Genomic DNA, 16,012 nt, shown 5'->3' on the forward strand with positions numbered 1-16,012 from the left:
GATGGGTCGATCATGAACGATTCGATCAAAAAGATTGAATCACTAGGTGAATCAAATGACTCATGATTCATTTCGTTAAACAAGTCGATCATCAATCACTCCGACTTCCGGTTTCATATCAATCATCTCGGTTTCCGGTTTGATTCAAAATTTGGAACGACCGATGCTTAATCTCTTTTCGTCAGGGCAGAAATAGTTGTGAGAAAATTAAATACTATATTATGAAGAACTGAATACTTGTGTAATATTTTTCTTAAATGTTTTCCAGCAGTTATCAGTATTAATAACAACAATACACGTAAAAGGAAAATATTAAGATGACTCCTGTAGGAGAACGTTAAGAAGTAGAAGTTAAAGCTGGTTATATTTTATTGTGCCGTTCATAAAATTATCCTGCAGATCAGATTCATGCATGGTACGTGTGTGGTGTATTTTGTGTTATATTTTGATCAACTATAGTTAGAAATTATTTTATTAGTGTTAAGAAACTGTGGCAGTTTCGCCTTCCCAAATATTTTCATGACACTGCTTCCTACATTTTTGCAATCTAATTTACTCATCTAGGAATTCACAATTAAAATAGTATATGAAATGATAATATGGATAGCAATCAGCGTTACCAATGCTCTTCGCAGATGAGGCAGTATTTATTCGATTATTCAAAGTGATTTATTACATCCATCGATTGAGTCTTTTCGATCTTGATTCCTTTTGAGTCTTTTCGATCATGATTCCTTTTGAGTCTTTTCAATCATGACTCCTTTGAGTCTTTTCGATCTTGATTCCTTTGAGTCTTTTCGATCTTGATTCATTTGAGTCTTTTCGATCATAATGATTGAATCAATTGATTGAATCATTTATGTGACTCGAGTCAAAATGATTGAATCACTAAAATGATCACTTTGCCCATCACTAGTGTAAAGGTACTGGAATATTCCAGCGGGTAACCTAGTGCTAATCTCTTATGTATGTACATTTTTTCTATTAACCAGCTTGTAGAAACAGTTGTCTCCGTGGGGTGGTCGCCGTTGTAGGGCAAGGTGCGTATAATAGGAGGTGGTCTCAGCTTAAACTGCCGTCCGGGCTTGACGTCACGGAGTTCCAAAGGTAGACGTATGCCAGGGAATAACAAGCAGGAACCGGGTCGTGATATCGCCTTTCCACATCAAATTCTTATGAGTTACAACAAAAATATCGTTATTTGCCATCAGATTATGTTGAGTACTCTTCCGGAATGACCTTTTCCTATCCTTTTCAATCGCATCGTAAAACTAGCAAAGTAAGCAGAATTATCGTATTCTCCATCCTATAGTTTCACCCGTAAAATATCGTAATGATCATGCTATTTGAAATTCTAAACTCACAAGGGAAATAAGCTACCGTAAAAAATAGGTAAACACGTTTATATTACTTAAGTATTTCCAGCTTTAAAATTTAAACTGAAAACCACGACTGCAGATTTGTAGCCACTTCAAAATTGCAAATGGAATTCTTTTTCAAATGGAATTTTTTTGCAAATGGAATTGCAAATCAAATTCAAGATAAACATTTACATGCAATGTAAATATGTATCACAACTATCATTTTGGCTAAAAATAACCTATTATACGCACCTTGGTTGTTGGGCTGGACGAGAGAGAGAACCGTGAATGAGAGAGGCCTTTTGGGGGTGGGTTGGTTTCCAAAAGCTGTAAAATCTCCTCTCACATTAGTGCCCACCACTCAAGGTCTTCGCTCATTGGCGACTTTTTTTTACTGACCTTTCCCTCGCCCCCTCTCCTCCACCCGCGTGAAGTTGGGGGCTCGTGGTCAGTTTTCGTTCGTGTGTCGACCGTTGAACTTGGTCCGTCACTCCGCATGGAACCACTGCCGTGGGCGTGAAGATCTTTTCCCTTTACCTATCTTCCCTCAAGACAAACTTTGGATTCAAGTGGATGTTTTCATCTTTCGGTCGGAATAATTGATTTCGGAAGCTTCTCGAGTGGATATCCTCGCCAGTTTCTCAACTACGGAGTCTGTAAGTTCGTATCAGTTTCTTTTACTTCTAATCAGACATTTTGAAAAATCCTTCCGACAAAGAGGAATAAAGGAGTGGAACGACCTACCTGAAGTTATTTTTAAGATCTTCCCTGCAAATGCGAAATTTTTTAGGATGAAGTGCTCATCACTTATTGTTTAATTACGTGGTGGTTTAAAAGGGAGAGTGTGAAATTGTGTTAATTGCGTCAATGTTCATTTGTTAGTTGTATTATATTAGAATTAATGTATTCAATGGATTGTTTGAAATTGGTTTATTGGGAAAATGTTAAATTCTTAGCATTATGAGATTAGAATGGATGTATTATTTTTTACCATGGGTGTCTTTTCTGTTTCTAAACTTTGTATTAGATGGGTACATTTGTTATTCATGTGTAAGCATCTAATGCTGCCACCAGGCAATAGTCTACTTGCAGCAATGTGTAATAATAGTAATAATCAGCGACCCCTGAATGTTATATTTACTACATCTACATCTATATAATACCCCGCAAGCCGCCCGAAAGGTGTGTGGCAGGGGGTGTTAGGGCACTAGCCCTTTTGAGGTATACCTCTTTAAAGTTTTCGCTATAATTCTTCGTATGCGATCGATTTTGATTGCTTTACTTCGCCACATTAACATTCCTTATCATGGTTGCGAACATCAACAGCGATTTGTTTATTCGCAGGTTTCTACAGCTTTGAATAGATGAAGTCATCATTTTCTGGCTCCATCCGCGTATGTGTGAATCTTACAGCTTCTTAGCAACATGCGCATAAAAAATGCTTAATTCATCCATAAACGGCGGTCAGTTTAGCAAATGTCAAATACCATGTATCTTATGTATATTGACGTTAAAATTCAGCCATAGATATAGTTCTTGGAGTTATGAATCCCTATTTTCTTTGTGGGCCATTGATTTCCGACTTTGTTTTCCGGAACTTTTTCGTGAATCCACGGAAATTAACTTTTATCAAGTATGTCGCTTGAAAAATTTTGCTGATAGATGGACCATCAATACACCGTCGTATATGCAGCATTGATTTGTTTTATTTATCATTTATAGCTTAATATTTTTGGTGCTCAAAATTATGGCTGTGAGTGTGTGCCACGCACAGGAAATAAATTTGTTATTATTTCCGTACCCAATGTTGTCGTTTAGGTGAATTCAAAAGCACTTGCCAGAATGTTTTTGTAGAAAAAGTCAAGAGCAAAGCTTTCCATGAATGAAAAATTTTATATGCAAAAATATCGATTCAATCACTGATTTTTTTAATGCCTGAGTAGTGGTGACGTATGTAAAAATGATAATTTGCCATAATTTTTGCCAAAAAAAAAATACATTTGCTGCTTTAATTGATGGGTAAGAAAATATATATTACTAAGAAGAGAACTGTTTCCTTGCCTAAACTCATCAGCCAAGTGTTGTTGGTACATCATGTCTCCCGACCATGGAAAACCCGTTTTTTACTATTTATATTCATTACCCTTTTTTATATTTATTTTTATCCATTTTTTCGTCCTTCAATTGTTCCCCGAAGAAAAGTAATTCTCCTAGCATCGACGGTAGCTCACACGTGTCCCTGACACAATTGAGAGTCCTTAATATCAGATATTAGTATCTAGGTGAAGTTTACCGATTAAAGAGCTTATCACTACCGGATGAAAGCTCTGTGTGCTAAGCGGGCTCGAATGGCCGTGTGATAGGCGAGCACCTGTCTTTGAAATTCTCGCTCCACGCGACTGTTATCGAGTCATTGCCGCTGGTGCATCGAACGTCTCGTCCCCCCCCCCCCCCCCACCGATGCACTTGGGGGCAGGGTCGTCGTCCAACAATGCATTGTGGCCCTCTTCTGTCTCCATGGGATTCAAACTACCATCAATCTCATTATTAATTTTTTTTATTTGAGGCAAATGGGCCTTCCCTTATCATCCTCTGTGGCAGTAATTCTTTATTACTTTGTTGTGATGCATTCAATTTTTTATTATACTCAATTGTGGCTTTCTGATACGTAGGTTTTCTTCATATTACATAATATCTTATTCCTAATAATGCATCGTTGAGTATTTGCTGACGTATTTCGTATTAGTTGTATCAGTTATAATTCCCAATCGTCAAAATATGTATTTTTAATACAGGAATTGCCCTCGTTTTGTCTTCATAAAATGGCGCTATCTCCATTTATATTTTGTATGTGAAGTAAGGTATGATTAGGTATTTTTCCGACACATTCTGTTGTGTTTTCCCCATAGTGCGAGCCAAGCGTAGCTAAATTAATGCAGATATTGAAAAAAAAGGCAATGAATGAAAGTGTAAAGGATCAGTTGTGATGGTTTTACTGCCGGTAGTGGAATTTTTATGAAGTATTGGAATTATGAAGTAAATTTATGACACTTACTTGAGAAAGGATTTGAAAAATAATTATATTGAAGAAATTTTTGAAAATAATGATTTTTTCAAGTAAATATTGCCTTAAATATTTAAGAATGAATAGGCTGAATAGAGGAATAAAATGTTTGTGTAACATTTTGTCACCCACAACCCTTCTTCCTATCCGCCTGTGCTTCTGCGATTATTTTCTTCAGACCATCATGCGTCATAATGTTACCAATTTATTTGTTCCGTCCTCTTAAGGTGTTTAAAAGACTTCTCTTTTCTCCAACTCTACTTAGCACTTCGCCACTACTTACTCCGTTGATCCATTTTATCTTTATCATTCACATAATTTTTTGGTAGCAGTGCATTTCGAACGATTTCACTCTTGACTTCTCTGCAACTGTCAAAGTCCAAACCGCACTCCCATAGAGAAACATGTTCCATAAGTCGTATCTGATGAATTATTTCCATACTTCTAAGGTTTAATTTTCAACTGTTGGGTATTCAATAGTTACGGAGCGTGTTATCCTACTGGGGAAAGCAATATCGAAATGTTAATCGAGAAATCCTAGGTTCAAATCACAGACGAAGCCGTAAGGAAAATTGTCCGTAGTAAAATAATATGTATAATAATATAATATGTTTGTAATGAAAACGAAATAAAAAAAAGCCAATTGCACCAATTCCTCGTGTGTTTTATCATGGGATGTATGAAATATTTTTTCTGTTTTGTTTTCCCATCAAGCACGAACATTTTTGTCTTGGGAGGTGGCATATTGCTACCGACCTCAGACAATATCCTAAGAGCTGAATGTAAATGTTAGGGTAAGAAGACGAAGCGTGAAACGTTCGTAAATCGTTAGAAAAAAGGATTTTTATTCGTTCTTGGTGTCATTGGGAACTTTATAAAATATGTTGGATGCGATTTCTGCCGTGATGTTTTTTTTTTGCCCATTGACCTTGATTTTGACCTTTGTCCTGAGGTCCCAGATTTTTATTAAAGATTTTTCTGTTTAAGTTTCTAAAAACACATCAATTAATAAACTGCGTCCAGTAGATTTTATCAGAAAATGTGTTGCGAAACTTTATCAGCCCTTAAATCCTCCCTGCTAGTTCATGATTTGGAATTTTGGATTTGAACTTCTCTTCTGGGTCAGCTACCCGAAATTTTGCTTGTCTGAAAAAAAAAGTGTTGACGTTTTCCTTGCCTTTTTGAGATTTTTTCAATTTGGCTTCTTATGAATTTGTACCATTAAATTGAAGATCGAAAATGACACGTGTGAATCGCAGTCTTTAATACGAGGCTATGCATAGACAAATTGGACAGTTATGGAAATTGAATTATATTTATATAAATCGTCAGATTATCAGACGATACCTTCATTATTTTCTTGCAGAAAGCAGCAATTAATGTGAAAAACGCGATTTGAGAAGGGAATAATTTTTTGACACCGTCCTTTTTGTTAGCATTGGGATGTAATAGTTGGGGAATCAATGTGACCATCAACCAGAACAGTCAGGGAATGCCATGGGAATTGGCAAATAGATCTAGAAAAAATGGATTAACACAAAGTTAACATGATTATTTTTCCTCTTTCGCTAGAGATTGGTATATTTTCCATATTTGAACACACTATTCCTAACATTCCATTGTGATGGTGCTCCATAACTGTTAAAAATTAATTTCTGTATCTAATATTTGATTAATTTGGTTTGTGGTTTATATATAATTACTGAATTTACTCACATATTGATCTATTGATAAGATGCTCAATCGGTAAATTACGTATGTTATTTACTTTGCGGAAGATTGTTAGTCTGGAAGGCCGGGGAGTTACAGCTAAAGAAATTTCAATGATATAACTTTAAGAAGATTAAAAAAATTCTTATTTGTTCAAAATCCGAATATTAAAGCGCGATGGAGTTGAATTTTTGCATGATGAAAATATGCAATTTTCCACGATTTTTTTTACAAAATAGTCGTGGAAATAATCACGGAAAATTGCAATCGTTTCTTTCATTATTTCCTCATTTGATTTTTGAGACTCACCTGTTGCGATCTGGTCAGATTAGAGCTTCGCTTTTGACAGGAGTGGTTTCCGACATCAGTTACCTTCATCACCGGAGAAGCATTACGGACTGTACTAATTGCTGCCGGGTTTTGGTCCGTAATGGCCCCTTGCGCCCTCAGGCCCTTCCCCATGTCAAACACCCCCATCCCCTCCTCCACAAACACTTCACGAATGCACACCACCATGTAAACACTTCCTGCGATTGCCTCACGCCTGTACGGTTCGCGGATAAAAACGGCTCTTTACGCCTGTCACCTGTTTCCCGTTGTGGTTGGGCTCTTATCAAAATAATTTAGGAGAATTTGCTTTATGGCCCGTACCCCATGACGTTTATATTGCTGGTTACCTCTTGCGTTCTCTATTGTAAGGTACATCACTTGCGTCTAACGCCAGGGGAGCTGTCTCTTCGCCAAAATAATTTAGTAGAATTAGTTCTCCCATTCTACTCGCGAAGGCTTCGCTCGTTTTACGACGCGCCGTAAAAACTGATTGAGCAGGGCAACGAGAGCGAACGTCCACGTAGCAACCGAATGGAAACGTATTTTTATTCGGGGACTTTAGAGAAAACTGCCCCATTTTCCACTCTAAGAATTTGTATGGTTATTTAAATCAATTTTGAAAATATATAAACTAGCAGACATTGATTTGGATTGGTTTGGATACCTTCGGAGAGCATCGCATCTGAGTGCGTAACACAAGTTATTTAAAAATAAAATCTAATTTAATTAACGAAAATAAATAAAAAATATTCATATATAATAATACAACAGTATCATCTATAATTTAAAGTTATCTGACAGGCATGAGATAATATACTCTCTAAAAGTAATAATATATTGTTTGCATTTAAGTTCCCTTTCGCACCACTTCCTTGTACCCAGGATCAAAACTAAGATGGGGCAAACCATGGTTTTTCAAGTTGTAGGTAAGATTTATGCACGGAAAAGGTGAATGAAATCAAAATTTTAAGGAAACAGTAACAGCTCTTTATTAGTTTTTAAAATTATTTGCTTGAAAAAATATTATTTTCCTCAAAGAAATTTGCGATTTTTGCTTCTAGGGGGGGGGGGAGACAGCTGCCCCCTCATGCCCCTCGCTGGGTACGCCCATGTACAGCACACTACCGAATATAGTGTTGACCCATTTTCAAATGAACCATTTGTTTCAAAGTTTGCATAAGTTTGTTTATCACAACTTCTTTATTGTAAGTGCTATAAAAAAATGTTTTTCTTTGGCCGGCAGTATTCAAGCAGTGCCGATTTGGGTTTCGACGAGGCTTTGCACTTGTGGCGTCAATTGCCAAAACATAAAAAAGGGCCATATGAAAATGTAATTTGCGATTCGTATTATGCGATAACTATATCATGCCTTTTTTGGCAACAGTTGAGAATAAAAGGGGCTCTTAGGCTAGGTACTTAACAAAGAACTGCAGTGTTCATAATGCTAACGGGTATTCGACTTAATGTTTGCATGCAGTTATCGACAGGACTGAAAACATTCGTTGTTCTTTTTCCGGTAGGGTACTCTTTTATTATAATGAATAGTTTTTTCACACAAAAATAGAGGATCAATCGTAGCTATTATTTCTCGAACGTCAAGCTTTCCGCTGAGGCGGTAAAGTATGTTAACCTCGGCGTGTTTCTTACAGCAACTCCTCTGCTATAACCTCGGAGCCAAGGGATTTTGACTCCGTTGTTTTGGCTTGCAAGGCTCGGCGCGCTTTAGGTTCTGTGACCTGGTCGGCGTTGTTGACCTCTCGGAGATAAGGCTAGCGGAGGGTATGTTTTATCAATCGTGAGGCGATATTGACGTATCAGAAGCGTCGAGGAGGACTTTGAACGGAACTTTTTTTTTTCATTTTTAGAAACATTGGTATGAATAGAAATCATGTAATGTTTTGCGATAATCATCACAGAGTGGTCGAGATTACTTCTGCTTTGAGACCTCGTCTCGTGCTCTGCTTTCCCATTGATGACGCTCCGTATTGTGTCAGTTGGGACAGCAGCGTTGAAGACGGTTTTTTTTATCTGCTTCTAAGTTGCTTCGGAATTCCTAAAGACTTCCGTGAAAAATTGGCCAAAAATGCTCCTTAATCACTGGATTAGTAACAATGGAATGCACTGCCTTCACTCTGAATTCAAGTGCTCCCATACCCATTGCATAGCGACCAGCATTCCATTGTTGATTCCACCAAAACATTATAAATCATGAAATACAATTATTCACTTTCCTGGGAATTTTCAGAAAGAAAGCATTTACTTCCCAAATTGATATTTATGTAATTTTGTTGCCTTATTTGCTCTTTTTTGTTATTATTTTTAAAATATTGAATAAATGTATTTATTTTTTTGTGTTTAACTCCACTTTCTTATTTATGATACATCTTTTATAATGCTATGAAATAAGAGGAAATGTTATGCTGTTGATTATATTATGCTAACAGTATTTAGATATAAGTTTTTATTTGTTGCCGTTATCGATGTGCATGCTAGAACTAATTTTCTTTTCTTGCGATACTCTACGGAAAAGATACTATTTTTTTATCCCTTAATCGTCCTCCTACAACATGCGAATAAAAAATGTAACGGATTTGTTTTTTTATCGAATTGAAAAGCTTTCACGAAATAATTGCAATACACAAGAGAATCACTGGTAATCACCTCAGTATTCATGTGAAAGTTGGATTTCAGCTTTCAGACTTCCGAACGCGCTCGACTATCATGGAAAGTAAAAATATGCAAAATTCGAATGTTAGGATAGTGAATTTTGATATGCTAAAACTAACGCATGGGATTCAAGTAGTTTATCTTCCAAGTCGCAAACTCGTCCCAATTATACGAGGCGTGTTCAGAAAATAACGCGAATTTTGGATTTAAAAAAATATTCGTCTACATTAATGTTTTCACTTTCAAAATAGTCCCATACTTGATATTATGCAATTATGCCAGTGCTTCCTCAAATCTTTGAAACACATTTTAAACTCGATATTTGGGATAGCCTTTAGATCTGTCAGCGATTCCTTTTAATGCCCTATATCGATGGCTAGGTTCTAACAATACGTAAGTACCTCGAAAAATAGCAACTTTTCAGGAAAACAAAAAAACGATTAATTGTTCTAATGTTAGAGCGTAGGTTTCCGCGGCGATGGTTTGATCTCTGCATTTCTCCAGGGTTTTCTTCCGCGTCAGATTGTTGGTTGACAACAGTTTCGCTGGCTATCCTGCCAGCGTCTTCAGGTCGAAGGTGGCTACGCCACGCTAAAATTAAGAACAAAAAATTCATAAAACTGAAAAAGAAGCATACGCTTGCCAACAAAGAGTTGGTTTTGCTTGAATTTTATTATTTAATGTTATTAACTTTGATACCTGTGTCAAACCGGCCGAATTTTGAGATACGTGTTGTTAGAATTTAGCCATCGATATACTTGTGAAACGACGGCCCTGTAAAGATCACATATAGAAAAAGTCACGCAGAGCCATGTCTGGCGAATATGGAGGCTAGGGAATCGTTACAGCATTGTTATTGGCCAAATATTCACGAACAAACAATGAAATGTGAGCAAAAAATCGCCGAGCTCACAAAAACACGCCTAACCTTTGCGGCTGCCACGGACAAAGTGAAGCGTGAATGCGCATCTCATCTAAAAACTGCCTCTCCTCACCCATCATATCCAGCACTTCGTCGTTTCTCCTCCTCTCCGTCCTGTTCACCTTCTCCATTCTTCTCCACACCCACATCTCGAACGCCTCCGGTCTTCTCTCACCCCTTATGTGTGTCTATATTTCCGCACCGTAAATCCCTAAAATCCAGATCAGAATCTTCACTAGCTTTTTTTTCAATTCTTACATAAGATCGGCGATGAGAAAAAAATTGACTGGGGGAGATTGCTTTGCGATGTAAAGGGGAAAAAGTTAATAAACCAACTTAGATAGTGTGCGAATCTGTAATGCGATTTCTGAATGGTTATTCTCTCAGCAATCAGCTCATGATCTTAAAACGTCATTGACCTAATCTCATTGTATTTTAAACGCTGATTTTATCATGGCCCTGCCTTTTCGAAGACGTTGAAATCGTAGCTGGTATCTCCATTTAATCTTCAAAACAACTTTTCATTGATTCCAGCAGCTTAATCTCCCGATTGCGGGAACGTACTGATGTGAAAATTGGCGCGGATGGCCAAATCCCGCTGATGTCTCGGGAAGAATTAGAATCTACTCTTATTCCCTTAAAAAAAATCACTTAAGCTCCCTCCAGAGTTCATGAAAGAACAAATTGTTTCCTTTGCTTTGCTCAGTTTCTAATTTGGCCATCTTGGGAAATACCAATCGGACCTTTTGTTTCCGCCCTCGTTATTTCGTGCTACAGTTGTGTTTCCACAATTCCAGCATTTCTTTCAAAAATATGGCAAATGAAGTCCCTACTCCAATAGATTTATCCACCCTGAACGTGGTATGTCATCATCATCCACAGCTCTATAACCCTGTTTGTCCTTGGAATCCTTTATTATATGTCTCCATTCACTTCTCCAACCTTCTTACTTTCTCCCTACATCGTGTAAGTCTCATTGCCTTCAAATTACCCTTCTCATCCTATAGCCCACCCTTCCGTGGTCTACCTCTTCTTCGGACTCCTTTCATCTTCCTCTTAAGTGTTTCCTTGGGCATTCTATCTTTTGCTATCCTTTCTGCATGCCCCAATCATGCCAGCCGAAGTAATTTGGAAAATCTTACTGTATTCCACTTCTAGTATTTCATTTATCTCCACGTTCATACTAAATTTCCATCATTCTCCTCTCTAATCGGGCCGCAGATTCTCCTAATGGTTTTTCCTTCAAGTTTGAAGGAACTCTCATCAAAATTTGAGAGAAATAATGATGTCTGTTCATGTACCTTTTTCGATTTCCATATGTGCTCTCCCGATGATGACATCTTCCCGTTAAATATCCCACATCAGTCATCCATATAAAAAATATGACGTTGACTGCAATTCGGGGCAGCATAATCGTTACTTTAAATTAATCCTTTCCTATCGTAAATATTACAATCTTATCTCTCCTTATTACCTGTTTGTATTTCCTTACCGAGGCCTAGGGGAACATCTCCGCCTTGCATTATGCTGGAATCACATATCATAAAATACGCTACTGTGTATTTCTAATTCATAATATCTGCTGGAATCGATTGTGAAGGACTTTATTTTATTCAACTTTCGTATGAATACTGAGGAGATTATCAGAGATTCTCTTGTGTATTGCAATTATTTCGTGAAAGCTTTTCAATTCGATATGAACAAATCACTTAGATTTTTTATTCGCATGTTGTAGGAGGAAGATGAAAGATAAAAAAATAGTCACTGTTCCGTAGAATATCTCAAGAAAAGAAAATTAGTTCTAGCATGCACATCGATAACGGCAACAAATAAAAACTTATATTTAAATACTGCCAGCATAAAATTTCTCTTATTTCATAGCATTATAAAAAATGTATCACAAATAAGATAGTGGAGTAAAACACTAAAAATAAATACATTTATTCAATATTTTAAAAATAATAACAAAAAAGAGTAATTAAGGAAACAAAATAATATAAATATATATTTGGGAAGTAAATGATTTCTTTCTGAAAATTCCCAGGAAAGTTAATAATTATATTTCATGATTTATAATGTTTTGGTGGATTTCCAAGTAAGTTTCCGCGGAGATTATGACGGTCGGCAGTGATTCTTCCGGGTTTTCTTCCGCGTTTATCCGTTTTATTGGACGATATTTCGATATTTTGTGGATGTGTGCCCTGATTGGTCGAATAGGCGCCATACAAGGTTTATATAAAGACGATCTTTCTGGATCGACTCTTCAGGTGTCCTGAGGAAGCCAACCGGAACGTTGACGAAATACTGTCCAGTATAATAGATAAACGCGGAAGGAAACCCGGAAGAATCGGTACCTACTGTTTTTGTAGATGCACAACTTTTAGTTTAAGCTAGCATAATATTCCATATTTGACAAGCTCTTGAAATAAATGATTTACTGTAGCTACCGAGAAGTCCTATGTATGGAAAATACAATGAGGGCCAGACCGTTCCTAATGGTCTTATTGGCATTGTGGAGGCAAAACATCTTGATGGATGATCCCAATAGATAGAGATGATGGATAGGTAGAATGTATTGTTCGGGATGAATCCAAAAGAAGGGGAGAATGAATAATTTTGATGTTTTACGGGCTCATTAATACCAATTTAACTTTTTTTGGTGGTTTTCCACGTATTTTTGTATCACTTCCACTTACGTTTCTTCTGGAGTGCTGGAGGCATTCCTCATAGCGTTGCTGCAATAACACATATATATAACAATTACTCTTATGCAAGTAACAGTTACGCAAAATAATATCAATGATCCGCGGTAGCTTAAAATAAATCAGTACATCGAACATGAAATCGAAGAAAAACCTTATTTTTTTGGAATATCTGTGCAAAAAATCGTAAAAGTTACGAATGAGTCATCATGAAAAGCAAATGGAATTTAGCACCAGCACACGTTCACATGTGTTTATTACTTCATAAAAATAGTATAATAAAACTGCAATCAGGAAAAGGGAAACACACAAATAAATTTGCGGAAAATATGAGTAATTAATTCCCGCATGGCTTGGGAACTATGGCTTTCTTTTCTGGATTTTTTGAGATGTCGGTCAAAATTAGATGCGAAAAAGGAGGGTAGAAAAAGAAGTAGTTGATAAAATTAAGACAGTAAATAATTAGAGTATGTTATTTTAAAATGTTTTCGAAGGTGAACAAGTTTTCAATCAGCAGGCATGTTTTTACATAACTGACAATCTCTTACAAGATATGATTTTTTATACGCAGCAGTACGATTTTCCGGGAAATAAATTAAAGACGATCCTGATGGCCTTATTGGTATTGAGGAGGCAAAACTTTGTTATGAATGATCCGGTAACAGGCAAAGAAAGAAAAAACTTATTTTTTATTTTATCAGCATGAAAGATTCATGCACTTCATGTTTGTCACTAACGAGTAACTTGGGTAAAATGTCAACACTGAAACGCATTTATTTTTCATTCATTTCCTTAAAAAAATTGTGAAATAAATCAGCAATCATGGAAACAAAGCAACACGCGAATAAATCAGAGAAATTGGGAGAAATGAATATTCCTGGAAAATTAATTAATTATACTGACTATTAAGCCTTCTTGACCTCTTTGTCAATACATTGGTAGATATTTTTCTAGAGGTGTAAGTCTGTAAACAGACACTTACGGTCTCAATAAATTTTAGCATATGATGTCAATTTTTTTGGTAGGCATGTAAATTTTAGTATCAGATAGCGTATTCTATTCTACATTTGACAATGTGTTACTAGAAAGTATATGTAATGTCGTGGGAAATACAATGAAGATGCGGCCAATCCTGCGATCTTATATTGGCATTGAGGAGGCATAAATGCTAGACGGATAATCTGGGAATAATGAGTGATTCTCTGTTTGATGCCTCAGAGTCATAAAACGTTTCTCTCCTGTATAACGACACCACTCTTGCCGTACCACACTCGGATTTTATTGCCCTCCTTCTAAGGCGGCAATTAGCCTTCCTTCCACATCTCCAGCACCACTTTGAGCGTGCGTCGCGATGCTGCGAATTCCGAGAGGGAATGGAGCTCATAGTATCTCATTGAAGCCTCGAATCTCACCTCAGCACAATCAGCTGGTCCCCAGCCCCTGTAAAATGGGTGGCGTCGGGAATCTGTCGAGTATAACATACTCGCAAAGATTACTCAATTGGGTTTTATGTGAGATAGAAGGGAGTTCTCAATAATGGCAATAACATGATTAGGAATGGTCTAATATCCAATATATTTCACAGAACATCATACTGTTGAGTACAATAAATGATTCCTTGTTAGAACTTGTACACTGAGGAATGACGTGACTTAAATTCAAAAGTGTACTCGTACGATAACATTTAAAAAATAAATTCTGTCATTGTTTTTTTTTGTTTTTGGCTTGACAACCAGTTCTCTATTCATCTCCATTTTCTGTATTAGTTTTCACCAAAAGCTCGAAAACAACAGAAAAGTAGTATGACGATTATGATATACTTTTGAGGGATTGTTTATAAATTACTTTTGTATTTCTCAAATTTGATTTCATTTCATTTTGTTACCCGTATCACTAATTTCATCATTTTTAGTAATACTTGTCTATGCAATTATTTATGTGTTGGTGTAATATTCCATTCACTTTTTTATGATAACTCATTAAATATGTTATGAAATGGCCTTTTATGCTGATAATTTAAATACGTTTTTCTTTGCTCATATTATCGATGTACCCGTGAGTAATCAAAAGCAATAATTTTCTTGTCCTAATGGATTTCTCCGGGCGTATAAAAAGGGAGGTGGGGAAGAAGGAAGAGGAGAGTGGGAGGGGGTGGGGCTTTGTGTCTCATTGACGTCTCAGATTTCGCCTCAACACAATAAGCAGGTCCCCATCAACTCGCTGCCCCTGGAAAAAGGGGCGGTGTCGTAAATCTGCAGAGTTTCGCACGGAACATCGCAGATTGGGTTTTGAGTGAGGTGGGAGGGGGTCGCTTCCATCCTCATAAATAGATTTGCGGTTTTTTCGTCTCGTGTGTGATAGATGTACCCGCTCCTTCCCTGCCTCCTCCGCACTCTCCAACCCGTCCTCTTCGCCTGAGTTCCTCCTCGTCACGCTGGTCTTACCTTCACGACTCTGTGCTGAGGATCCCGGCCGGAAGGTCCCGTGCTTCGTGGAGATTGTCTTCTGTTTCGTCTCGTCGATGTTCCATCAGTCGTAGGTAAATTTGACATTTACGGTTTTTTTATACAAAACCCTCCCTACACCCTCATCTCCACTGTTCTTTATTGCCTTACCTACCTGAAAGATGCTCTAATTCAGATTGTGCATCCAATTTTAAATTCTCAACACGTCATTGCAAAGTGATGATAAAAAACGATTTGGCTCCAAGATTTTGAGGCCTCGAGAGCGTCGCCTATTTAGGTAGTTCATTTTATTTTACGACAACTCTGTTGGGGCTGTTACAGATACCAATTGCATTTCATAGGTATTCATCGTTTGACTACAGCTTTTTCCTGCGGGAATAAAGGGACCATTTTGCACCCTGGGGACCTTATGGGACCTTATGCACCCTATCAGGCAGGCTTGTGATGTAACTTGGCCCCATAATCAATCAAAAATATCTGTAATAGATAAAGGGTCAGTAACTTTCCCTCTATGTTGCATGCATGCTCACGTAGAATTCGTTTAAAATTTATAGAGAAACACCGGGTTTACCATTTATGATGGTAGCGCGCGAATATCAGCCTCGTAAATGGGATACCTAAATCGCGTTTTCCCCTTTGCTTTATGTTGCCGAAAAGCGTGAAGAGTAGCGATTGAAATCGATTTTACAGGTTTCATTATGCTCCCCTTACTGCATAAATTTATCCAATGAGGAGTGTGTGTGTGAAGGTTGTTCGGTTGTATGTAACCAAGTGATGGTTGAAGGTGTGAT

The 16,012-nt window shown here is 37.2% G+C and overlaps 1 protein-coding gene across 3 annotated transcripts in view; it reads left to right on the plus strand.

Annotated features, from left to right (window-relative positions):
* The window catches only part of LOC124158508 (proton-coupled amino acid transporter 1), a 96,349-nt gene that overhangs the window by 27,581 nt on the left and 52,756 nt on the right, over positions 1 to 16,012 (plus strand). The window contains exon 1 of one of the 3 annotated variants that reach the window (XM_046533631.1): positions 1,999 to 2,017. The exons of 1 other annotated variant lie outside the window; for it this stretch is intronic. The gene's annotated coding sequence lies outside the window, so the exon portion shown is untranslated. Of the gene's footprint in view, positions 1 to 1,998; positions 2,018 to 15,112; positions 15,296 to 16,012 lie in introns of those variants that run through there. One more of the 3 variants, XM_046533629.1, reaches the window with a different exon arrangement.

This window comes from Ischnura elegans, chromosome 5 (assembly GCF_921293095.1).
Source record: "Ischnura elegans chromosome 5, ioIscEleg1.1, whole genome shotgun sequence".
Lineage (NCBI taxonomy): Eukaryota > Metazoa > Arthropoda > Insecta > Odonata > Coenagrionidae > Ischnura > Ischnura elegans.